Source organism: Capra hircus, chromosome 16 (genome assembly GCF_001704415.2).
Source record: "Capra hircus breed San Clemente chromosome 16, ASM170441v1, whole genome shotgun sequence".
NCBI classification, from domain to species: domain Eukaryota; kingdom Metazoa; phylum Chordata; class Mammalia; order Artiodactyla; family Bovidae; genus Capra; species Capra hircus.
This window is the reverse complement of record NC_030823.1, coordinates 8,318,699-8,344,470: the sequence shown is the minus strand read 5'-3', so window position 1 is coordinate 8,344,470 and position 25,772 is coordinate 8,318,699. Positions and strand designations below refer to the sequence as shown.

The 25,772-nt window shown below is 38.3% G+C and overlaps 1 non-coding gene across 1 annotated transcript; it reads left to right on the top strand.

Annotated features, from left to right (window-relative positions):
- Positions 9,105–9,177, top strand: TRNAK-UUU. The gene has a single exon. It is a non-coding gene; the product is annotated as a tRNA-Lys (tRNA).

Sequence of the window (25,772 nt, the reverse complement as noted above, 5' to 3'; positions counted from 1 at the left end):
TTCCATGCCCAGGAACCCCACAGGGTCCTGCTCAGTTTCGCTATGGATCCAATATTAGTACAGATTTATCCATTTAAGAAGTACTGTCATTTTTGGGTAGTATGAACTGGGCAAAAAAAGGTCAGGGCAAGGTGGGTAAGAGTAAGAAACTGATGAAACTTACATGCCTAAGAAGTGACTTTTTGACTTCATAATTACTTTTAGTATCTAAAAATAGGTATATTCCATTATCAGAAACTTATTAATATGTCCTCCATGCTATGCTAAACATTTTTACATGGTTTATCTCTTATAAGTAACATTTAAAATATATATAAATTCAGTTATGTATGAATTCAAATATAATTCACACACATGATGTTTTTACTTTGCTTTTCTGTCTGCTGGTTTGCCAAGGTATTTAAGTTGCCGAAATTACTCATTACAAAAGCTAAAGAACATCATAAAGGGTGATACATGATAGATTTCATTTGATTTTGTGCATTTTATGTTTATTAGTTTAAGTAAAAGTCACTCACTCAGTGTCAGACTCTTTGTGACCTCATGGGCTATATAGCCCATGGAATTCTCCAGGCCAGAATACTGGAGTGGGTAGCTGTTCTCTTTGCCAGGGGATCTTTCCAACCCAGGAATCGAACTTGGGTCTCCTATATTGTAGGAATATTCTTTACCAGCTGAGCTATCAATGAAGATCAGGAAGTTAGTTTAGTTGTTGTTTTACTGTTTACAACAGACTTATTCTAATGAAAGAATTGGTATGAATCAGACATGGGCCCAGATTGGCAAGAGTTTGTATCTTAAGTGGAGAAGAAACAAAAGATGGTCAAAACATGTTTAGACAGAAAGATAGGAAAGAAAATGAAATACCTGGGCCAACTGAAAATGTACTCTGTCTCTTTCCAATGAATTATTTTTGAAATATTTATAGTAAAGTATATCCAGGTGAATACTCTCGTTTCTTAAATAGAATTTTAGAGGAATACTGACATAATGTTGGGTTGGTATACTCCTCTCCCTCCATTCTTGTCTTGTCATAACAAAGATTTGGAAGGATGGGCCACTTGTAGCTACTCAGACAGGATTTTATTAAGCAGGCAGTAGGCCACATTCCTAATAAGAAACTAGTTCACAGCTCAATGACAGCTCAAGTGGGAAATAGGCAGTTGAAAGCATGTAGCTAGATTCCCAGATACAAGGCAGGCTGACCCCTAAAGAAACCAGTATTCCTCTTGTTTTCCCTTTTTATACTTTCTGTTTCATCCTCCTGAAGTGTGATTGGCTCCAGTATTCACCTAATTGGCACCAGTATTCACCTGATTGGTTATGCACAGAACCAATTAGGGAAGGGTGTGTGTTTTCCCTGGGTTACACCCTATGCAAATAGGGGATTTGCCTGATTGGTTACACACAGGACCAGAGGTTCTCCTTCCTGTCCTTGACTTCTCTTTTTTCCCACCCTTCCACCGCCCCCCTCCAGTAGTTCCTAGAGAGACCAAGAGAACCATGAAACCAGAAATATTTACTCTGGACCTTTATAGAAAAAATTTGAAACACCTAATTCAGACTTAAGGAGACACAATTTACATTGTATTTAGATTTGTAGGGGAAAACATTGTTTTATGGTGCATTAGAATGGATACACATATCTCCCTTACATTATGGATGGACAAGTAACATTTATTGAGGTTCATTGGCAAGCACAGCCTTCAAAATTAATAGTTAAAAAATTCAATATCTGTAAGTCTGAAAGTTTATGTGAAATAGAGGATAAAACTAAAGTTTCTAAACACACATTCTTAAAAAGGAAATAGAACACCAGAGTCACTAAGAGAAATAAGAAAATAGGAAAGTCTTAATTTATGGTCATATAAGTCATTTTAAGTATTACCTCTTTTGGAATATAAATAATTTTAACTTGAAATCATACAATGTTTAAAGTGAGTTTAATATGCATATTAAGGTTTTCATTTTACTTTCTCAGTGTCTCAAAGTTTTTTTCAGAAAAACTAGTAACCAAAGATTATTTTTTCTGTGGTTAAAGAGTAGACAGATTGAATTACTTGAGGACATTCTGTGGCAATACATGCATTTTGAAATTAAATCCTCTCTATATCAATGCAAAATTGTTTATCATCTTGGGAAAGAGAAAATTAATATAAAATTCATTATATCATAAAATAAGATCAAGATTGAAAATGCAAAATTGGATAGAAATTGGTGATTAATTTAATAACAAATTATAATTTTGTATTTTGGGGGAACAGCATTGTGGTTTCCCTTGCAGGGTTACCAGGTAAAATTTAGGCTATCTAGCTAAATATGAATTTCAGATAAATAACTAATATCTTCTTTTAGTACAAATATGTCCTCAAAGCATCACAGAGCATACTTACACTAAAATTAAAAAAAAAAAGTTCCTAATTTGAAATTCAAATTTCACTTAGCATTCTTTATATTTATTCCTTGTATTTAGCAGATCACTATTCCTTGCCCAGTTCTGCTTATGCATTTACACTTGAAAAGCTCAGTTATGGAGTAGCTTTTTCTACTGTGAATCCTCAGGGACAGCTCTACCATATATAATTCAACCTGATCCTATTTGCCTCCCCTTTTCTAAAGCTCCATGCTAATTTGGTTTAATTTTCATCTCTGCTAGATCTTATTCTTAATTAATTAATTAAATTTTTTGGCCATGCTATGTCACATGGCATGCAGTATCTTAGTTTCCTGACCAGGGCCCAAACCTGCACCCTCTGCATTTGCAGTCCAGAGTCTTAACCATTGATCCATCATATAAGCCCTTCTGCTGTATCTATCTGAGTGATGGTAAACTACTTCTTTCCAAGGCAAAGAGGAACTATCTACCTTTTGGTTTCATATTTGGACTTTACCCTTTTTCTAAAAATGTATGTAATCCAAATTAATGGTCTTAAAATTTTAATGCTGTGACTTTTTTCCTATTCTAAAAGTCAGTGTGGTATTTTTCTTCTTTTCCATTTACTTATTAAGTTGGATCATGAACACATATGAATGTGGAAAAAGTGAGAGGGAAAACTAATATAGAGTTTCAATTCAGAATATTTTAAGTATTTTCATATATTAAATGTTAATATGTCCAGGAACTAAGTGATGTATTTCATGTGCATAATCATGGTTCAGCTTGGTGCAGTAGGCATTATTTCCATTTTAGAGATGAGGACCCAAAGCATTCAATACATTGCTTCAGGGCACTTTGGTAATAATATTTTTTATATTTGAAGTTAAGTCATCTAACTGTATGGATCATGTTTTATTTTTTCCTTAGCATGCTGCATATGTTGTAATCGTGGCTTATTTAAGGATAAAGGCATCTGGGAAATGAGAGCATTAATTACAATAAATAAAGTATTTCAATGTTTAAAACTTTAATTTAGACTTAAGCAGTCTGCTCTGAATTTATTTTCAAAAAAAAAAAGTTTAAATCACTAACTAAATTCCTTAGTGTGATATCAGAACTTTGTGGTCAGAGACTATACAAGTTTATATAGTTGAAAAGATATATCATATTAGAAGAAAGTATAATGATAAGGCAGTGGCAGCAAAGATGCAGAAATCCTATGAAGGCCATCCCTGGTGGTTCAGTGGTTGAGACTTTGCCTTCCAATATGGGGAAAGTGATACCTGGTCAGGGAGCTAAGTTTCCACATGCCTCATGGTCAAAAACACAAAACATAAAATAGAGGCAATATTGTAACATGTCCACTAAAGACTCTGAAAAAAATGATCAATATCCAAAAAAAAAAAAATGTTTTTATTAAATCCTGTGAGAATTATTTGGAGTACTGAGGCAATCTCCTTCTTAATGATTTCCTTTAATATGCATCACTAGTATAGTGTTCGGCACTCAAGAAGCATAAAGATTAAATATTTTGGTGTTACCAGCTTTCTTCTGTGAATTGAAGAGTGGCAACACACTGTACCAATTGACTGTTAAGATTTGAATATAAAGGATTTTTTTTAACATAAAGGAATAAGTCATATATTATAATCATATGTCTAGAAGTGCAGTTGGACATCATCAAATTATAATCCTTTTCAGCTTTTTAAATTCTCTGTAGTGATATATCTGTTTTGGTTTAATATTCAGTTCAGTTCAGTTCAGTCACTCAGTTGTGTCCGACTCTTTGCGACCCCATGAATCGCAGCACGCTAGGCCTCCCTGTCCATAACCAACTCCCGGAGTTCACTCAGACTCACGTCCATTGAGTCAGTGATGCCATCCAGCCATCTCAACCTCTGTCGTCCCCTTCTCCTCCTGCCCCCAATCCCTCCCAGCATCACAGTCTTTTCCAATGAGTCAACTCTTCACATGAGGGGGCCAAAGTACTGAAGTTTCAGCTTTAGCATCATTCCTTCCAAAGAAATCCCAGGGTTGATCTCCTTCAGAATGGACTGGTTGGTTTATTATTCCTCTACGTTAATTTGGTCCAGCGGGTAAAGAATATACCTGCAATGGAGGAGACACAGGAGATTCAAATTTCATTCCTAGGTCAGAAGATCCCCTGGAGGAAAAAATGACAACCCATTCCAGTATTCTTGCCTGGAAAGTCCCATGGACAGAGGATCCTGGTGGGCTACAATCTATGGGGTCACAAAGAATTGGACATGACAAGTAGGCATACATTAATTTAAAAAATTTAATAAAAGTGAATATTAAGAACCCAATAGATGTATTCTAGAACACTACAACATTTCTGCCAAGTGGTTGTCCCACCCTTCCTTGAAGTTATATAGCAGTAATCACTTAGCTACTTTGTAAAAGCAGTCCAAATTATTTTATAAGCATTATTAGTTTGTCCTACTCACTACTTTTAGAACATTCAACATACTTCTTGAACATTAGATTTCAATATAAATCATTTTAAGTACTGTTTGGGATAAAATAACACAATTTCTTCAATTTAAAGAAGTTTAAGAGTCAGAGCTTAGATCTCTAAGTTTGTATAAGTCATATGTAAAAGAAATAGAAATAAAACAAAATCCCCTTAAATGATCTGTCAAATGTAACAGATGCCTACACAGAATGACCTTGACATTACAAAGCATACTAATAAATATAAAAATAGAAGTGTATATTAACATTCTAGATACCCACACTGAATCTAACAAGGTAATATTTCCAGTATGTTTTTTTAATATAACATTTGCAATCTTCATTTTGACATTTAACTATGTACTATTATAATATTTTTGCACATTGAATTATTTCTAATATTATTTTACACTTTCCATGTGTCTTATCACTTAAACAAATTGTACATCTATTTAGAATAAGTCACATATTTATTATTGCTCATAATTCACAAAATTAGGCAAGACAATCTCTGAAATTAAAAGGTAACTGATTTAGGAGAATCTTAGATGTAGTGACAGAGTGGTGGTAGGAAAGATATTGTAATGAAATAAAGTTTCCTGGATTTTTCAAAGTTCCTGCTGAAAGCTTTGGTGTTCTGGGACATGGAAACATATGTGCTATAAAGCTGGAGACTGATTTCACTTTCCCTTGAAATACCCTGACATCCAATGAGAAATAGATCTGTAGCCATTATCTCATTAATTGATCTCATCCAAAAGGATAAAACATTATCTTTTCCTCAAAGTGCCAATGATGGTTGACTCACAAGCTGGAATCAAGATTACTGGGAGAAATATTAACAATCTCAGATATGCAGAAGATACCACTTTAATGACAGAAAGTGAAAAGGAACTAAAGAGCTTCTTGATGAGAGTGAAAGAGGAGAGTGAAAAAGCTGGCTTGAAATTCAGCATTCAAAAAATGAAGATCATGACATCTGCCTAGTCACTTCATGACAAATAGAAGGGGGAAAATTGGAAGCAGTGACAGATTTTATATTTGGGGGCTCCCAAATCATGGTAATGGTGACTACTGCCATGAAATGAAGGTGTTTGCTTCTTGGAAGGAAAGCTTGATAAACCTAGACAATGTATTAAAAAGCAGAGACATCACTTTGCTGAAAAAGATCCATATAGTCAAAGTTATGGTTTTCCAGTAGTAATGTATGGATATGAAAGTTGGATCATAAAGAAGGCTGAGTGCCAAGCAATGGCACTTTTGGACTGTGGTGTTGGAGAAGACTCTTGAGAGTCCCTTGGACTTCAAGGAGATCAAACCAGTCAATCCTAAAGAAAATCAACCCTGAATTTTCACTAAAAGGACATGCTGAAACAGAAGCTCCAATACTTTGGCCACCTGATGCGAAGAGCCAACTCATTGAAACAGACCCTGATGCTGGGAAAGATTGAAGGCAAAAGAAGAGAGTGGCAAAGGATGAGATGGTTAGATCTAGCCTCACCAACTCAATGGACCTGAATTTGATCAAATTCCAGGAGACAGTGGAAGACAGAGGAGCCTGGTGTTCTGTTATCCATGGGGTCACAAAGAGTGGACATGACTTAGTGACTGTATAACAACAATAAGGCAAATGCTTGCAGTCTGGCTAGACAAGGTTCCTAGGTGCCAGGAAGACTGGAAAACTAAGTTTCTTTCTAAGGGAAGGAATCCTAGAATTTAGAGACATCAGTTAGTTACAAAACCTAGAGAAATCTGAGGTCATCTGATTCCTGGAGACAGTTCACTCATATAGTAAAAGGTTGAAGATAGACTTCAGGCCCATAAGTTTCCAGAGAGATTTCCTTAAGAAGGGAATAAACTCACCTCCTCTTTTCTCTTTATAAGCAGAGAAGAATCATTTATCTTTATCTCTTGCCATCTCCTCATGTAGGAAAATTGGCTTGGCTCTTATCATGTCTCCCTGTAATTGAGGACTGGGTCAAAGGTGACCTGACACACATACAATTTACCATGAAGTGTTTTACATAGAATTCATCTTTGGTCTATAACAGACATGAATACTTTCAGGATTAAATTAATACAGGTGAATATTAAAAACCCAACATATATCAGGAAGAAAACTGCAAGAAGGACATTATGCACAGGACTTAAAATATGGGACCTTACTATTTCAAAAATAGGGTAAATATCTGTAATTTAATGTGTCATTGTTCAAAGTTTACATATTTTTATATGTTTTTATAAGTGTATAAGTGAAGTTGCTTTGTCATGTCCGACTCTTTGCAACCCCATGGACTGTAGACTACCAGTCTTCTCCATCCATGGGACTTTCCAGGCAAGAATACTGGTGTGGGTTGCCACTTCCTTCTCCAAGGGATCTTCCTGACCCAGGGAACAAACCCGGGTCTCCCGCACTGTAGGCAGGCGCTTTACCCTCTGAGCCACCAGGAAGACTTTATATGTTTTTAAGTTTGTCGATTTCCTTTTACAATTTCATTAGGTCACATTATTAGAGAGATATGGAAGGATATAGAAACATAAGACAGTGTAATAATTAAATAATGGCTTCATTTATTATTTAAGAACACTGAAATAACTTCTAAACTATACACAAGAAAATTGAATATAATTCAATTAAGGAAAAAGTGGCAAATAAAAATTAATTATCTAAATTAAAGCTTTAATACCTTGCACTGCCACTTGATCACAATTCAGGTCTGCGTTCCTAAATAACATCAGCAAAGAATAAAGGAGCTCAATTGTTAAGATTTATTTTAATGACAATTTTAAAAATATACTGGATCCTCCCAAGAGGCACATTTTTTCTTTTTTTCCCAAACCAAAATGCAGAGAGGAGACTATATAGAAAAGATCATACAGTGCTTCTCTCTTTTCCGTTTAAAATTTGAGTGTTTTCTTACTGCTGTGACAGACTTAGAATAAGAAATTGAAAATCTTCAAAAAATGCACAAATCAATAAATTAGAGGATTTTAGATATTAATACTTTCTCTGAAGAATATGAAATTGAACCGGGGAATAGAGAATGACAGCGAAGGTGTCTATTGACAAGCACCTGAAGCAGCCTCTCATCTAGACAGAAAACGGGTACAGATGTTTGGGACTCAAGAGAATTCCTGAGAACCTGGAGACCTGGGCTCAGAAAACCAAGCCAGACACAACCACAGCCAGAGTGAGGATGTGGAATTAGTGCCCTGACCACGTGGCTCTCCCTAGCCCTTCTGGTGCCGCAAACTCAAAACCTGAGGTTTCTGCTGCTACTCCTCTCAGAATGTGTTTTCCATTGTCCTGAGAGTTGCTAGATCAGTTGATTCAAAGTGAGTGAATTCAATTAGCTAAAATTAGATCAATGCAGACTGCAGAAAACTGGAAAGAAATATCTGAATTTTACTATATTAGGAAACAGGCTTCCCAGGTGGCTCAGAGGAAAAGAAACTGCATACCAATGCAGGAAACACAGGCTCAGTCCCCGGACTGGGAAGATCCCCTTGAGAAGGAAATGGCAGTCAACTCTAGCATTCTTGTCTGAGAAATCCCATGGACAGAGGAGCCTGGTGGGCTACAGTTCATGGGGTCACAAGAGAGTTGGACACAACTTAATGACTAAACAACAAAAGCATTAGGAAGCAAGCTCTGCCTTCAACCAGGACAGGGGAACTTCAAAAGTCATTAAGCAACTTCAGATGTTATTCAGATCAAAACATGCGGTGGAGGGCCTGGAGGAAGGAACGCGTAGGGAAAAGAAAGGGAAAGGAGAAGGAAAAGAAGGAAGGAAATGTCCATTGTTGTGTAGGAACTCTTGACTGAGTAGAGCTGAGACCACACCAATAAACAGGGACCATCAGCTAATAATGGTTTTGCAGGAATTTGAACAGCAAATACAAACAACCTGTGGTGGGAAGAAGATTGATGTGTTTAAATAACAGGAAAACAGCATGGTCATTGTGGCAGGAGCAAGATTTAGCTTCCCTTTTTTGGGTGAGGTGGTTGATGAGACAGATGACTGAGTCATGAAACCCACAATAAAGACTTTGGATTTTATCTAAGGGAGGATAGTAACATGTTGCTTTGTAGTTTTTTGCATTTTGATTTTTTTGTCTTTTAATTACTTTTTGTAAAATAATGGTTTAATATGATGTAAAGTATCACTCTATAAGCAACGTGGAAATTGACTGCAGCACACAAGAGGAAAGAGGTAAATTAACAGGTGTTTTTAAAATTATTTAGGGGAAAACCTAGATAGCTCAGTCAGTAGAGCATTAGACTTTTAATCTGAGGGTCCAGGGTTCAAATCCCTGTTTGGGCAACGTTAACCTGGGCTTCCCTTGTGGCTCAGCTGGTAAAGAATACACCTGCAATGCAGGAGACCTGGGTTCGATCCCTGGGTTGGGAAGATCCCCTGGAGAAGGGAATGACTACCCATTCCAGTACTCTGGCCTGGAGAATTCCATGGACTGTATATAGTCCATGGAATTGCAAAGAGTCAGGCATGACTGAGTGACTTTCACTTTTCACTTACATGGTGGCTTGGATTAGAATAGTGGTAGAGAAATTGCTGAAATAATAAAATGTTGACTCACAGCTAAAGGTTGGTTGATAAAGAAGCCTGAGAGAGTGAATAGAAGATAGAAGATCTTTGAATTTATGTCCTCAGTAATGAATTGTTGTTGTTTAGTCAATAAGTCACATGCAACTCTTTTGCAACCCTACGGATTGCAGCCTGCCAGGTTTCTCTGCCCTTTGGATTTCCCAGGCAAGAATACTGGAGTGGGTTGCCGTTGTATAGACAACATGTATTATAAATTTAGGTTGAGACTTCAATTAGAGCATTGGGAGGGGATGGGAAAATGAATGGTCTGTTTTGGGAATATTTGGCATGCTTATATAATTATCCAAGCGATATGTAGAGTTGGTAGTTAAAGATAAAAATTTAGAGTTCAAATATCAAATCAGGATTAAAGTCATCAAATCAGGATTATAGTTCAATAGTAAATTAAATGGTTTTATGTATGACTATTGAAGGCAACAGAAGGAAGGGAGCAGAGGATGAGATGGTTAGATAACATCATGGACTCAATGGACATGAGTTTGAGCAAATCCGGGAGATAGTGAAGGACAAAGGAGCCTGGCATTCTACAGTCCATGGGGTCTGAAAGAGTCAGATGAGACTTAGCGACCGAACAACAACAATGCCTCACAAGCAGTGGAGCTCAGGCCATAAGGGATTTGGGGCAAGAGTGACTTTCATAGAGCCTCACAAGAGGCAGTGCAGAAGCAGGGCAAGAGGAGTCCAGGATTTTTTGATAATGGTAGCACATCCTATATATTAGGGTAAGGTAAGCTAGCTCATGCTGAGTTGGAGGCTTATGCCTGGTATTAGGTTTCCTCATCAGTGATGTTTTCTGTAAGGATAGGCTGAATTGAGCTTATTTTTTTAATATTTATTTATATTTTATAAATTTATAAAATTTATATTTTTCTAAATTTATTTATTTACTTATTTATTATTAGTCAGGTCTTTGTTACAGCCCATGGAATCTTTTAGCTGCAATGTGGGGATCTAGTTCCCTGACAAGGGATGAATCCTTGGCCCCTGCATTGGAAGCACAAAGTCTTAGCAGCTGGACCACCAGAGAAGTCCCCTGACTTAGCTGAGTGCCGAAGAATTGATGCTTTTGAACTGTGGTGTTGGAGAAGACTCTTGAGAGTCCCTTGGACTGCAAGGAGATTCAACCAGTCCATCCTAAAGGAGATCAGTCCTGGGTGTTCATTGGAAGGACTGATGTTGAAGCTGAAAGTCCAATACTTTGGATACCTAATGCAAAAAGCAGACTCATTTGAAAAGACCCTGATGCTGGGAGAGATTGAGGGCAGGAGGAGAAGGGGATGACAGAGGATGAGATGATTGGATGGCATCACTGACTCAATGGACATGAGTTTTGGTAGACTCTGGGAGTTGGTGATAGACAGGGAGGCCTGGTGTGCTGCAGTTCATGGGGGCTCAAAGAGTCAGACATGACTGAGTGACTGAACTGAACTGAACTGACAGGCTGTGCCTGCAGGGTCTCCTTCACTCTGTGGGTCTTGATACATGAATTAACTTTATCTAGTGTGTTCTTGTTAAAGTTAGATATGAGCTGAGGACTTATGGGAAGGACAATCATTTTAAGGTCCAACTAATTGCTAATTTTAATATTTTAGGAGAGAAAGGTTTAAAGGATTTACCAAAATGTTAGTATGGTATATACTCCAGTGTCTTTTTATATTCAAGTGCAATCTCAATGACCTTATTCTAACCATAAAGTCATGATTTAGTTTCACTGAAATCATATTACTAAGACTTGCAATACCTGTGATGTGAAAGATGAGGTTATACTGTAATACTCAGAAAAAAAAGTATAATGCCAGATAAAATAGAACAAAAATCTCTGTTTAAAAGTTTGCCTGGAGTTAAAATGCAAAGGAAATGTCCATATTTCACAATAAAGTAAATTGCTGTAAACAATAATAGTTTACATTCAGGGGCTAATGTTTCTACAGCCACAGTGGGGAGTTATTGGATCCAAGAGTTAGTGCTCAGGCTTCAGGCCCATACAGGGCCAGGGAAGAGGTTTGGGGACTCAATATATAATTGTATACTGTGCTAAAATCTCATTTTAGGGAAAGGGAAAAATAGAATTCTATGGTTCCTAATAACTATAGTTCACATCGGAAGGAAATTTTTTTTTTCATTAAAAAAATGCAGAAGGGTAATTAAATTATTGAAGAGGACAAAAAAGAGTCAATTATGTTGACAACAATCAAGTAGTGATAATTATTACTTAAAAACTGTAATTAAACAGTAGAAGCAAATAGGTAATGGTAAAACATTGGATGGTATCCTCCACTCAGTGGACATGAGCTTGAGCAAACTCCTGGAGATAGTGAAGGACAGGAAACCCTGGTGTGCTGTAGCCCATGGGGGTGCAAAGAGTTGGACACTGACAACTGAACAACAATAAAACACTGGATCGAGTGAACAGAGGAACAGGCTTTTAAGTCACACATTATTCAAGAGCTACATTAAATTTTTATTTTTTTATTTTTAGTTGAAAGATAGTTGCTTTACAGTATTTCATTGCTGCTACTGCTGCTAAGTCACTTCAGTCGTGTCTGACTCTGTGCGACCCCATAGATGGCAGCCCATCTAAGGGGAGGCTCCCCCATCCCTGGGATTCTCCAGGCAAGAATACTGGAGTGGGTTGCTATTTCCTTCTCCAATGCATGAAAGTGAAAAGTGAAAGTGAAGTCACTCAGTAGTGTCTGACTCCTAGCGACCCCATGGACTGCAGCCTACCAGGCTCCTCCATCCATGGGATTTTCCAGGCAAGAGTACTGGAGTGGGCTGCCATTGCCTTCTCTGACAGTATTGCATTGGTTTCTACCAAACATCAACATGAATCAGCCATAGGTTTACCCATGTGCCCTCCCACTCAAGAGGTACTTTAATGGAACTTAAGTCTGTCTTTTTTGTCCTGCATCATACTCTATTGATATTCCATACCAGTTGTCCTTTCCTTTAAGTTCTTCTAACACCCTTTATTCTCTTTGATCGCATGGTGTTTCCACGTAACATTTGCAATGTCTAAAACATATTACCTCATTTTCTTCTTCTGATACTCTCTTTTCATCTTTCAAATCTATTATTTTTGAGAGAAACTTCCAATTAGGCCATCGGCCAGATTTGATGCAGTACTGGGTAACACTTAAGAACTCAGGCTCTGATCCCAAATGCCCTGCGATCTGCTCCCAGCTCAGCCAGATACTAGCTATATGGCCCTCAATAAATACGTGAACGTTTCTGTTTCACTTTTCCTCCTAATATGGTTGTTGTGAAGATAAAGGGAGTTAATGTATGTGAAATGCTTCGATTAGTGTTAGGAACATAGCGAAAAACAAATCGTAATTATTAATTGTTTTGCTGTTGTTCAGTTGCTAAATCATGTCCAACTCTTTGCAACCCCATGGTCTGTAGTGCATCAGGCCTCTCTGTCCGTGGGGTTTTCCAGGCAAGAATACTGGAGTGGGTTGCCATTTCCTTCTCCAAGAGAGCTTCCTGACCCCAGGATCAAACCCACATCTCCTGCATATCCTGAACTGTCAGGGAGCTTCTTTATCATTGAGTCACCAGGGAAGCCCCTATTAATTATTATTACATATCAAGTATCTTTATACTGAGAGCACAGTTATATCCTTCTTATTAGAAAGGTCATAATTTTTTTTTTGGCTTGTTTGCTTCCTGTCTATTTTGTCCACCAGTCTTTACATTCCATGAAGGCAGGAACCATGGATGGTCTTGGTCACCATTTTATAACTGCACACAGCATTGGACTAATCCCTACTAAATGACTAAGTGGATCAGTGAATAGATTAATTAGTTGTCTTTGTCATAATTTCTATCATAATTTAGACATTTGGAAACTGAGTGACTGGGTATAAAAATTTCAGTGTATACTATAAAGCCACAAAGTGAACACCGGGGCTCCCTCTGTCTGTGTCAAAATTACAGATCAAGATTCCAGCATTTGCAAGGGCACAATGAGATTTCTGGACGCATCCACCTACCAGATGGACACAGCAAATGAGAGGCCAATGCTCTCGGTTTCCAGTGTCTTCCAGGAGAGACCAGATGACAAAGCAGAAACATCAGGAAGTCAAGGACCACGAGTGTGGGACTGTTTCACCTGGATATTATACTATTATTCATCCCTGAGTAAAAACTTATGAAAAACTTAGTAGCTTAAATCGAGGAGTTTTTTTGTTTGTTTGTTTGTTTTTTCCAGTTTTAATCGTCAGGGTCTGGGCACAGGTCAGGTGAGTCTTCTATTCAGATTCTCACAGGTTGCAATTAAGAGTATGTGTCATCTGGTCGGCTTTGTCATCTGGAGGTTTGGCTGAAGCAGCATGTGCTTCCAAACCCATTCAAGAGGTTGGCAGAATTCATTGCCTTGCAGTTGAATGGCTTAGGCTCATGGCCTCTTACTGGTTGTTAACTGGAGGCCACCCTCAGGTCTTGGGGGCTGTCCTCATTTCCCTGCCATATCGCCCTTTTCATAAGCAATTCCCAGTATTGATTTGCTTCTTAAGGCCACCAGAGTAATACCTTTTTACATTCTGCTAAGATGGGGAAACAGTGGAAACAGTGTCAGACTTTATTTTTGGGGGCTCCAAAATCACTGCAGATGGTGATTGCAGCCATGAAATTAAAAGACGCTTACTCCTTGAAAGAAAAGTTATGACCAACTTAGATAGTATATTCAAAAGCAGAGACATTGCTTTGCCGACTAAGGTCCATCTAGTCAAGGCTATGGTTTTTCCTGTGGTCATGTATGGATGTGAGAGTTGGACTGTGAAGAAGGCTGAGCACCGAAGAATTGATGCTTTTGAACTGTGGTGTTGGAGAAGACTCTTGAGAGTCCCTTGGACTGCAAGGAGATCCAACCAGTCCATTCTGAAGGAGATCAGCCCTGGGATTTCTTTGGAAGGAATGATGCTAAAGCTGAAACTCCAGTACTTTGGCCACCTCATGTGAAGAGTTGACTCATTGGAAAAGACTCTGATGCTGGGAGGGATTGGGGGCAGGGGGAGAAAGGGACGACAGAGGATGAGATGGCTGGATGGCATCAATGGCTTGATGGACATGAGTCTGAGTGAACTCCGGGAGTTGGTGATGGATAGGGAGGCCTGGCATGTTGCGATTCATGGGGTCGCAAAGAGTCCGACAGGACTGAGCAAATGAACTGAACTGACTGAAGACAGAGTCTTATATAGTGAAACATATTACAGACAGGACATCACATCTCCTTTTCCATAAATAGTAACTCAGATAGGGAAGTGGCAGTCTGATACCTTTCAGTTCAGTTCAGTCAGTCAGTCATGTCCAACTTTTTGTGACCCCATGAATCACAGCATGCCAGGCCTCCCTGTCCATCATGAACTCCTGGAGCTCCCCCAAACTCATGTGCATCGAGTCAGTACCTTTAGTCAGAAGCAAATAATAGGTCCCCCTTGCATTCTAACAGATTTATATAAATAAAGGTGCACACTGGGGCCACCTTAAGTTGTGTTCACCACACAGTGAGAAGAACCATCAGACAAAATTTTCCCCTTTCCTGTGTGTCTACCTTAATTCAAAGAAAGCTATTGTATGGCTATTTGAAGAAGTCTTGAAATGGAACAGCCATAGTTGTTAAGAACCTGAGGTCAGTTCACCTAGTTTTTCATCTCCTTGTTTCTCTGCTTCCAGTTCCTTTTCTTCTTAGTCCTCCTTTTCTAAGACCAGATCTCTTGACCGCATTAAAACTTTAGAAAAAAAAAAAAAAGACAGGCTGAAGACAGTTGTTATCCAAGTAATGGGGTGCTTGGAAAGCCACGGAGCCTCAACGATAGGAAATGCCAAGCTCCTACCGTTATGGGACTGACTTCGCCAAAAATCATGTTTAGAAAGTGACACTCAGGGTGACAGGACTGCAAATGAGACTAAATTTCCAGACACAATAGTGTCAAAAACCAAATTCAGAACCTTCACATGGGGCCTGTATGTCACTGAAACACCGGATGGCAACGATCAGAAGTACCTGACCCCCAAATTCTCCTAAATGCTCCTAGCTGGCAAAAATGGTCCCCTGTAACTTGGAGAAGAAAACAGACATCCCAGGTCAGGAAAAGCAGAGAGTGAGATGTTTCAAGAAATTCTCTTTTTTTTCCTCTGGCTCCACAAACAGCACTTTCTGTAGGCCAGTAACCAGGGTAGCTCTAACTGAAGTCAAAGCAGAGAAGTGCAGTCCCTGCTCCAGAAAGACCCATTAAACACCAAAGGAATTGTAGGGCATGGCTAATACTTACCTCAAAATACTGGATTGTGGGACTTCTTGGTGTACCAGTGACTAAGACTTTGCATTCGCAGTGCACGGGGGCCAGGTTCAACCCTTGGTTGGGGAACTAGATCAAACATACCACCACTAAAGATCCCACATACTACAACTAAAACCTGGTGCAGCCAAGTAAATAAATCAGTATTTTTAAAAAAGAAAAGAAAAATAGCTGGGTTGCATGTGTGAGAATGTCTCTTGATGGTGTTGGACAGAAGGGATACAAGGATAAGGCCACATGGAAGAATTTGTTAACATGAGCTATTCAACCATGATTCAAAATTCAACGTAGTGACTGAAACACCTTAAGTTTTAATTGCGGGGGAAACAAAGCAGATATAAGTGATAGCCCAACATCCCTTAATTTTTTTAGCAAATTATTATGATATGCATTGTTCAAGAAACATGACAGTATTACAAAACTGATTAAGTTTGCCCTTATAGAGTTTATATCATATAAAAAAGAGAAAGAAAATGAGGGATTTCCTTGGTGGTCCAGTGGCTAAGACTCCAAACTCCCAGTTCAAGGGGTCCAGGTTCTGGTCAGGGAACTAGATCCTGCTTGCTGCAACAGAGGTGCTCCATGCAGCAACCTAGATCCTGTGTGCCATGACTAAGACTTGGCACAGTCAGATTTAAGAAATAATAACAATTGTGCATAACAAATAAGTACATTATATTGCTATAATGCAATAAGAATTACAACATTACAATAGGGTCAGGTATACTGGGAGTGATCAGAGTAATGTGTGAAATTTTGATGAAGGTTGTCAGGACAGTACTTAATGGGAAGTCAACATTGAGGAACATCTTGAAGGCAATGAAAGAGTTATATATTGCACATCTGGAGGAAAAATATTCTATAAAGAATAAAAATGAATAGAAAGACACTGAAGTTGGAGAGTACCCAGCTTGGTCAAGGAACAACAGAGGGGCCAAAGAGACTGGGGCAAATTTAACAAAAAAGAGAAAAAAGAGTGATAGGATCACAGAATTAATGGAACAATGCAGATGGGGCCAGACCTGTGTAATGATTTTGGATTTGGCTGAGTATAAAAAAGAAAGCTCTCTGGAAGCTTCTAAGCATGAAAAAGGCTTGTCTAATACTTCAAAAGCATTATCCCAGCCGCTGTGTAATAGTAGGTAATATGTGATTGGGGAGAGGGTGGTCAGGGAGAGTCAAAGGTAGAATTTCATCACAGGAATCCAGCTGAGATGTGATGATAGCTTAGGTCTACAGGTACAAGAAGATGATAAGAATGGCCAAAGGCAGTCAAATAATTTATCCTTCATATTATTTTCTCCATAGCCAAAAATAAAGTAAGACATAATAGAACAATGGCTTCAAAATATTTAAAAATAACTTCCATTCAAGAATTCTATACTGGGTAAAATTATCTTTCAGTGCTCATGTCAAGTTAAACACATCTTCACACAAAACAAAGCCGACAGGGGCTTGCCTGGTGGCTCAGCGGTAAAGAATTCACCTACCAATGCAGGAGCCACAGGCTTGATCCCAGATCCAGGAAGATCCCACATGCCTCAGAGCATCTAAGCCCATATTCCACATCTTTTGAGCCTGTGCTGTAGTGCCTGGGATCCACAACTACTGATCCCACGTTCAGCAGTTACTGAAGCCCTAGAGCCTGTGCTCTGCAACAAAAGAAGCTACCACAATGAGAAACCCAGACACCACAACTAGATAGTAGCTCCCAGAAAAGCCCTCATGGCAATGAAGACCCAGTACAGCCAACTGAACTGTAACTTCCTCCAATTTTAAAGGAAAACTGAAGAAGGAAATGACAACCCACTCCAGTGTTCTTGCCTGGAGAATCCCAGGGATGGGGGAGCTTGGTGGGCTGCCATCTGTGGGGTGGCACAGAGTCGGACACGACTGAAGCGACTTAGTCATAGTAGTATACTTCAAAAAAGAGCTTAGACATTTTAGTAGCAATAGAATTGCACTAAAGAACATTCTAAGGAATAAACTTTGTATAGGAACAAATTAATCTTAAAATAAAGGTCTCAGTTCTGTTCAGTTCAGTTCAGTTGCTCAGTTGTGTCTGACTCTTTCCAATCCCGATGAATTGCAGCACACCAGGCCTCCCTGTCCATCACCAACTCCCGGAGTTCACTCAGACTCACGTCCATCGAGTCAGTGATGCCATCCAGCCATCTCATTCTCGGTCTTCCCCTTCTCCTCCTGCCCCCAATCCCTTCCAGCATCAGAGTCTTTTCCAATGAGTCAACTCTTCGAAAGAGGTGGCCAAAGTACTGGCATTTCAGCTTTAGCATCATTCCTTCCAAAGAAATCCCAGGGCTGATCTCCTTTAGAATGGACTGGTTGGATCTCCTTGCAGTCCAAGGGACACTCAAGAGTCTTCTCTAACACCACAGTTCAAAAGCATCAATTCTTTGGCTTTCAGTCTTCTTCACAGCCCAACTCTCACATCCATACATGACCACTGGAAAAACCAGAGCCTTGACAAGACAGACCTTTGTTGGCAAAGTAATGTATCTGCTTTTGAATATGCTATCTAGGTTGGTCATAACTTTTCTTCCAAGGAGTAAGCGCCTTTTAATTTCATGGCTGCAATCACCATCTGCAGTGATTTTGGAGTGCCCCAAAATAAAATCTGGCATTGTTTCCAGTTTCCCCATCTATTTTCCATGAAGTGATGGGACCAGATGTCATGATCTTCGTTTTCTGAATGTTGAGTTTTAAGCCAACTTTTTCACTCTCCTCTTTCACTTTCATCAAGAGGCATTTTAGTTCCTCTTCACTTTCTGCCATAAGGGTGGTGTCATCTGCATATCTGAGGTTATTGATATTTCTCCCGGCAATCTTGATTCCAGCTTGTGTTTCTTCCAGTCCAGCGTTTCTCATGATGTACTCTGCATATAAGTTAAAGAAGCAGGGTAACAATATACAGCCTTGACATACTCCTTTTCCTATTCAGAACCAGTCTATTGTTCCATGTCCAGTTACAAGGGTTTAAAAGGAAACAGCATGCCTGAAAGAGGACCACTCTTGCTAAGCCTACATTAATAAACCAGGCTTAAGACCTAACAATTGCAGCCTCTCCCAGAAATGACTCTAATCAGTTACTCTGGAATTACTTGGTTAACTCTAGTGAGGTAATCTGCCTGCTAGACAGGTGAAATCCCCAAAAGGAAGATGACTTTGTTAGAAAAAAAAATCCACTCACTGTTAGAAACTTTATTTTTCCACCTTCTTCTGTGTATAAAAGCCTTCCATTTGGGGACTTCCCTGGTAGTACAGTGGATAAGAATCTGCCTGCCCATGTAGGGGACACAGGTTCAATCCAGGAAGATTCCACATGCTGCAGGTGTCACAGCTTCTGATCCTGTGCTGTAGAACCCCAGGATATGACTACTGAGTCCATGTGATGCAACTACTGAAGCCCCCATGCATAGAATCTGTGCTCCACATCAGGAGAAAGCACCACAATGAGAAGCCTCTACACTGCAAAGAAGAGTAGCCCCAGATTACCACAATTCTAAGAGACACATGTACCCCCGTGTTCACTGCAGCACTCTTTCCAATAGCAAGAACATAGAAACAACCTAGACATCACTGACAGATGAATGGATAAAGAAGTTGTGGTATATACATACAATGGAATATTGCTCAGCCATAAAAAGGAACACATTTCAGTTAGTTGAAGTGAGGTAGATGAACCCAGAGTGTGTTATACAGAGTGAAGTAAGTGATAAAGAGGAAAAAACAAATATTGTACATTAATGCATATATATGGAATATATAAAATGGTACTAATGAACTTATTTGCAAGGCAGGAATAGAGATTTAGACATTGAGGACAGACTTCTGAACATAGCAGGGGCAGGAAAAGGTAAGATGAGTTGAGAGAGTAGCATTGAAATATGTACATTGGCATATGTAAAATAGATATCTGATTTGAAGTTGATGTATAACAAAAGGAGATCAACCTATTGCTCTATGACAGTCTAGAGAGATGGGATGGGAGGTGGGAGGGGGGTTCATGAAGGAAGGAGCATATATATGCTTATGGCTGATTCATGTTGATGTATGACAGAAACCAACAAAACATTGTAAAGCAATTATCCTCCAATTGAAAATGTATATTTTTAAAAGTCCCTTTTAAAATTCCATAAAAAATAAAATGCTTAGGAATAAACCTGACTAAGGAGGTGAAAGAACTATATGCTGACAAATCTGAAACACTGCTAAAGAAAATTGAAAATGATTCAAAGAAATGGAGTGCTATTACATGATATTGGATTGGAATAATTAGTATTGTTAAAATGCCCATAATGCGTAAAACAATCCACAGATTTAAAGTAATCTCTGTCAAATCATCTATGACATTTTACAGAACTAGAGTAAATAATCCTAAAATGTGTAGGTTTGGTTCAGTCACTCAATCATGTCTGACATTTTGCAACCCCATGGAATGCAACATGCCAGGCTTCCCTGTCCATCACCAATTCCCGGAGCTTACTCAAACTCATGTCAGTTGAGTCGGTGATGCCATCCAACCATCTCATCCTCTGTCATCCCCTTCTCCTCTCGCCTTCAAACTTTCCCAGCATCAGGGTATTTTCCAATGAGTCAGTTCTTTGCATCAGGTGGCCAAAGTACTGGAGCTTCACCTTCAGCATCAGTCCTCCCAATGAATATTCAGGACTTATTTCCTTTAGGATGGACTGGTTGGATCTCCTTGCAGTCCAAGGGACTCTCAAGAGTCTTCTCCAACACCACAGTTCAAAATCATCAATCATGTAACAAATATAATAAAAAAAAAATTTGCTAAATTAGCATTGCGATTTAAGTTAGCTTAAAAGGAGATAAGAATTTCACAACAAATTGATAAAAGAATCAGTAAAAACATTGGCTATGAGTACAACTATTCTGTCTATAAATGATTTACATTGTGAAAATAGGAATTAGAAGAATGCACTTTGTACAGACTGGAGAAAGGAATGATTATCCACTCCAGTATTCTTCCCTGGAGAACTCCATGGACAGAGGAGCCTGGAAAAAAACAGTTCATGGGTACCAGGGTCAGACATGATTGAACAACTAACACACCCACATACACAATTTTGTATAGACAGAGGGAAGAATAAGAGAAATGACCTGATTCTTTTATACTGTTACCTGACTGCAATACCAGGAGCAGTTTTTATCAAACAGCAATTTTAATTTTTGAACTACACAGGCTTTATTAACTCACCTCTTTTTCATTTTGATTTCTCTTATATTTTTGAGAATAAGGATGCAGCTCAAACTTATCACTCTCTTATAAAAGATATAAATGTTGAAAATTTATGTTTATAAATTGTAGCCCTGTCATACCCAAATTAAAAATGAAAATGACGTGTCACTCTATAAAATCAAGATCACAAGGTCAGCTGTCCTTCCTGTTCTGGGGAGATGAATCAGGAAAGATAAAATGTGTCCCCTTATAGTTGAGAAATTGTATAACAGATGCCAAGATAAATGGTGTATATCAATAATAAGTACATTTCTGACATACAAAGTAAACACAATGTTTCTGAAATAGTCTCTTGGCAACTTTTTATCTTAAGAAGTTTTAATTTGTGGTTCCAAATCTAGGCTACTTAAAAAGGATTCAAATGAACTTACATTACAAAGTAGTATAATGGGAAACTTTTCTGGGAAAACATGATAAAGATAGGAAATGAATTCCTGGTGCATAATAGATTAGTGATAAAAAAAAAAGTCGCAAAAGGAAGGAGGTGTCATAGCTGGCAAACCTACAATTACAGCTGCTGCTGCTGCTGCTAGGTCGCTTGAGTCGTGTCCGACTCTGTGTGACCCCATAGACGGCAGCGTACCAGGCTCCCCCATCCCTGGGATTCTCAAGGCAAGAACACTGGAGTGGGTTGCCATTACAGATGGTAAAATAAAAAGCTTCTTTACTGCCTAAACCTCAATGAATTTGCAGAAGCCAGGATAATGTTGGCTCCTTTCCCAGCTGAATATAACTGAAATTAAAGGAATTACAAGGCGCAGGTTACTGGTCACCAATAGGCTTGCCTACAGTTTCAATCACATGATAAAATGTATAATTGCTCCTACTGGGATACAAAATTATTCCAACTAATATGTTCCTGCTCTCAGAGATGTGAATTATGAAGAAAAATTGAAATTAAGCTACCTCTCATGGGAAGTGCAATGGTAGTCATTCAGTTGAAGTTTTAAACCCAGCAGGAATAAACAAAATTCTTCCAAGTGAACTCCTTATATTTGTAAAATGGGCTGACAAACCAGATGAAATGTTACCCAAATGTTCATTCAAGATTAACTGGCTTATAAATCAAAAGCACATCATTTTGCCACAATACCCTTCATTTTATTCAATCTATTTCTTAATTTTTTATCATGCTTCTTATCTCAAGGACTTGAAATTATTTACTAGGTTGTGCTCAGTTACTGTTATGTCTTACTCTTTGCAATCCCATTGACTATAGCCTACCAGGCTCCTCTGTCCATGGGATTTCCTAGGCAAGAATACTGGAATGGATTGTCATTTTCCAGGGGATCTTCCCAACCCAGGGATCAAATCCCCATCTCTTGCAATTCCTGCATTAACAAGCAGCTTCTTTACCACTGAGTTACCAAGGAAGCCTCCATATACTAGGTTGCCATATAATATAATTAGGGAATTGTACGAAGAAGTTTGAAGTGAAAATATTGCAGTGGGTATTACAAGTCACTTGGATTAACATATTTATTATAATTGGACTTTAAATTTGTTTTGTAGCTTCATGGCACTAGAGTGTGGGTCCCTTGAATGCATAACTAATGTAACATGCTTTTCATTACCACTGAACAGAACTGAAATTATCTGAATTAAAAATTCAGTTTAAATAAAAAGAAGTCATGATCTATTTTATTTTAGAATACAAAAATTTTAAAAATAATACTTGTTCAATAAGTATTGTGTGTATATTTGTATGAACAAGGCTAGATTGCTTTTTTTCCTAGGGGCTTATAGCGTGGTGACTGAGTCAAGAAAAGAGGCAATTCAATACACTGTAAAGAGTTTTAAGGCACAGCCAGTTCACATGTTACATGGAAACATATAATAGAATCTAAACAAGTGTGGGGACATAGGGGGAAAAAAATCTTAGCACATTTTATGTGATCAATAAGTAAAAATTAACCATGTTATAAACGGCATTCTGATTAGACAGATTAATATATTCATTTACAAAAGCATTCTTTCCAGAAGTTTATTTTATTTACAAAAATGTTGTTTTGTATAAATTGTCTGCTCCTGGTATTACAGCCAGGTAACAGTATAAAAGGATTCAGTAATTTTTCTTGATCTTACCTCTGTCTATAATACAAACCGCATTTTTTCAATTCCAGTTTTCACAATATAAATCATTTATAGATAGAATTATTGCATGCATACCAGTACTTATGGTTAATTTTATCAATTTGTTGCCAGTTTTTATTTATTTTATTTTGGTGGTGGTGGTTTAGTTGCTAAGTCATGTCTGACTCTTTGTGACCTCATGAACTGTAGCCTGCAAGGCTGCTCTGTTCCCTTTTAAACTACCTTAAATCAAAATTCTATTTCTTTCTTTCTTTTTTTTTTTTTTTTGCCATGTAGCATGTGCAATCTTAGTCCCCATACCAGCAATGGAACCCATGTCCCCTTCATTGGAAGCATGAAGTTCTTACCCAGTGAACCACCAGGAAAGTCCCCCAGAAGCTTATTTTTTGAGTGTTTATATGCACAAAAAATGAAAAAAATAACAGTATATTTTTCCTACTTCATAAATCCTGCAAAAATAAATCATTTAAATTAACTAGAACCTTCTATTTCTATTTAATTCATAACAGTAATAAGATGGGATTATAATGAAATTAGCTGTCATTCAAGATACAGATATACATTCAGTTTATGAGGCACTGAATATGTTTAAGTAAAATTATCTTAAGAGTTTATTAAATCACCCAAATTGAATATGTGTTTAGACTCTTAATTAATTAATCATATGCATTTCTTAATCAATCAAACTTGGTCCTGTTTTCCTCCAGTGTTGAAACAGATAAATCTGTCTTTGTTTGAACATGAGATGAGGCTACTGGCTTGATTTTACAGCTGTATTGAATAGAAAATGGTTTTCTGAAACAAAAGGTCAGTCTCAGTAACGTGTGGATTTCATTCTGTGAAAGTTGTGGAAAAACTAGGACACTGGAAGGAAGAGCAGTTGTGTCTTCCACCACATGCTCACTCTGAGGGAGAGTAGTCCTGAGTAGAAGAGGAAGGGACTGTAGCCCCTTCTAGTTATTATATCTCTTTCTCCGTTTCCCTCCTTCTCTTTTCCTTCTCCTTTTCTTCCTCTCCCTTCCCTTCTTTCACTGCCCCTCTGTACGTGTGTGGTGTAATAGTTTTTTTATTGCTGAATAACAAACATCCATACACTTGATGATTTACAGCAACTCCCAGGTACTGTTTTCAGGGTTGTGTAGATCAGAATTTGAGACAGTCCATTGCTAGATTCTCTGCTTGGTGTCTCCGAAGTCCAAAATCAAAGTGTCAGCTCAGCTACATTCTGCTTTGGAACTTGAAGTTCTCTTCCAAGCACATGTGGTTGTGGCATAATTAAACTCCTTGCAGATTTTTTTTTTTAAACATTATCCTATTAACTTACACTAAACGCTTTGCAAGTGGATATGTTTTTGAAACAAATTTCTGCATTCTACTGCTTCCCATTAGCCTTATTTCCTTGATGAAGTCAACATTCTTTAGCCTCATTATACATGATAAATATAAATGGTAACTTAGTGATTTGTAAAGTCAGAGACAGTGTTGGATGTTTGAAGGTTTGTGGGAATGGCAGGGTGAGGGAATATGCCTCAAAGCTAAAGAAGCCACAACATCTGCTAATAGAAATGTAAAGACACTATGAGGTAACCACACAAAGATGAAATTAGAGCTCTAATATGAAATGGGGTTCATTGTTTTTGATAAATTTCTAAATGAATACACTGTTAACAATCACAGAGGAATAAAGGAAATAGATCTTGTCTAAGGTGAAGATAAGGGATACAAACCATAATTCATGAGAGTGAAGGGCGAGTTTTGTCTTAAAAAAGCAAGGAGAGAGTTGAAATGTGGAAAAGAGGAGCATCCCATGAAGAGGATGGATCCAGGCAAGTGTCGTAGCAGTTAAAACACAGCTAGGCTGACTTAGAGTATACGCTGATGTAGACCAAGCCACCATCAATGAAACTAGAACAGTCACCTGAATCATTGCAAAACGTAGAGCCAACATAATCCTGATTTTCTGTCCTTATGAAATCTTAAGATGCAGCAGAATCAGGCATCTTTTATAGATAGAGCAGAAAGATTAAAGCTATCACTTTTCTGGACTTTTTTTGTGGTTTGGTGACTAAACTCAGTGCTCCAATGCACGGAGCCTGGGGTTCTATTCTTGGTCATGGAACTAGGTTCCACATGCTGCAACTAAGATCCAGCACAGCCAAATGACAGATAAATTTAAAACACACACACACTTAAAGCCATCATGAATCAAATGTATTTTTTATGTTTATTTTTTAAATTGGAGGATAACTGCTTCACAATATTGTGTTGGTTTCTGTCATCCATCAACATGAATCAGCCACCGGTATACGGTATACATAAGTCCCCTACCTCTTGAACCCCCCTCTCTCCTCCCTCCTGAACCCCTCTCCCACCTTCCTCCCCACCCCACCCCACCCCTCTAGGTTGTCACAGAGCACTGGCTTGAGCTCCTTTTGTCAAACAACACATTCCCACTTGCTGTCTATTTTACATATGGTAATGTATATGTGAAAAAAGCTGAGCGCCGAAGAATTGATGCTTTTGAACTGTGGTGTTGGAGAAGACTCTTGAGAGTCCCTTGGACTGCAAGGAGATCCAACCAGTCCATTCTGAAGGAGATCAGCCCGGGGATTTCT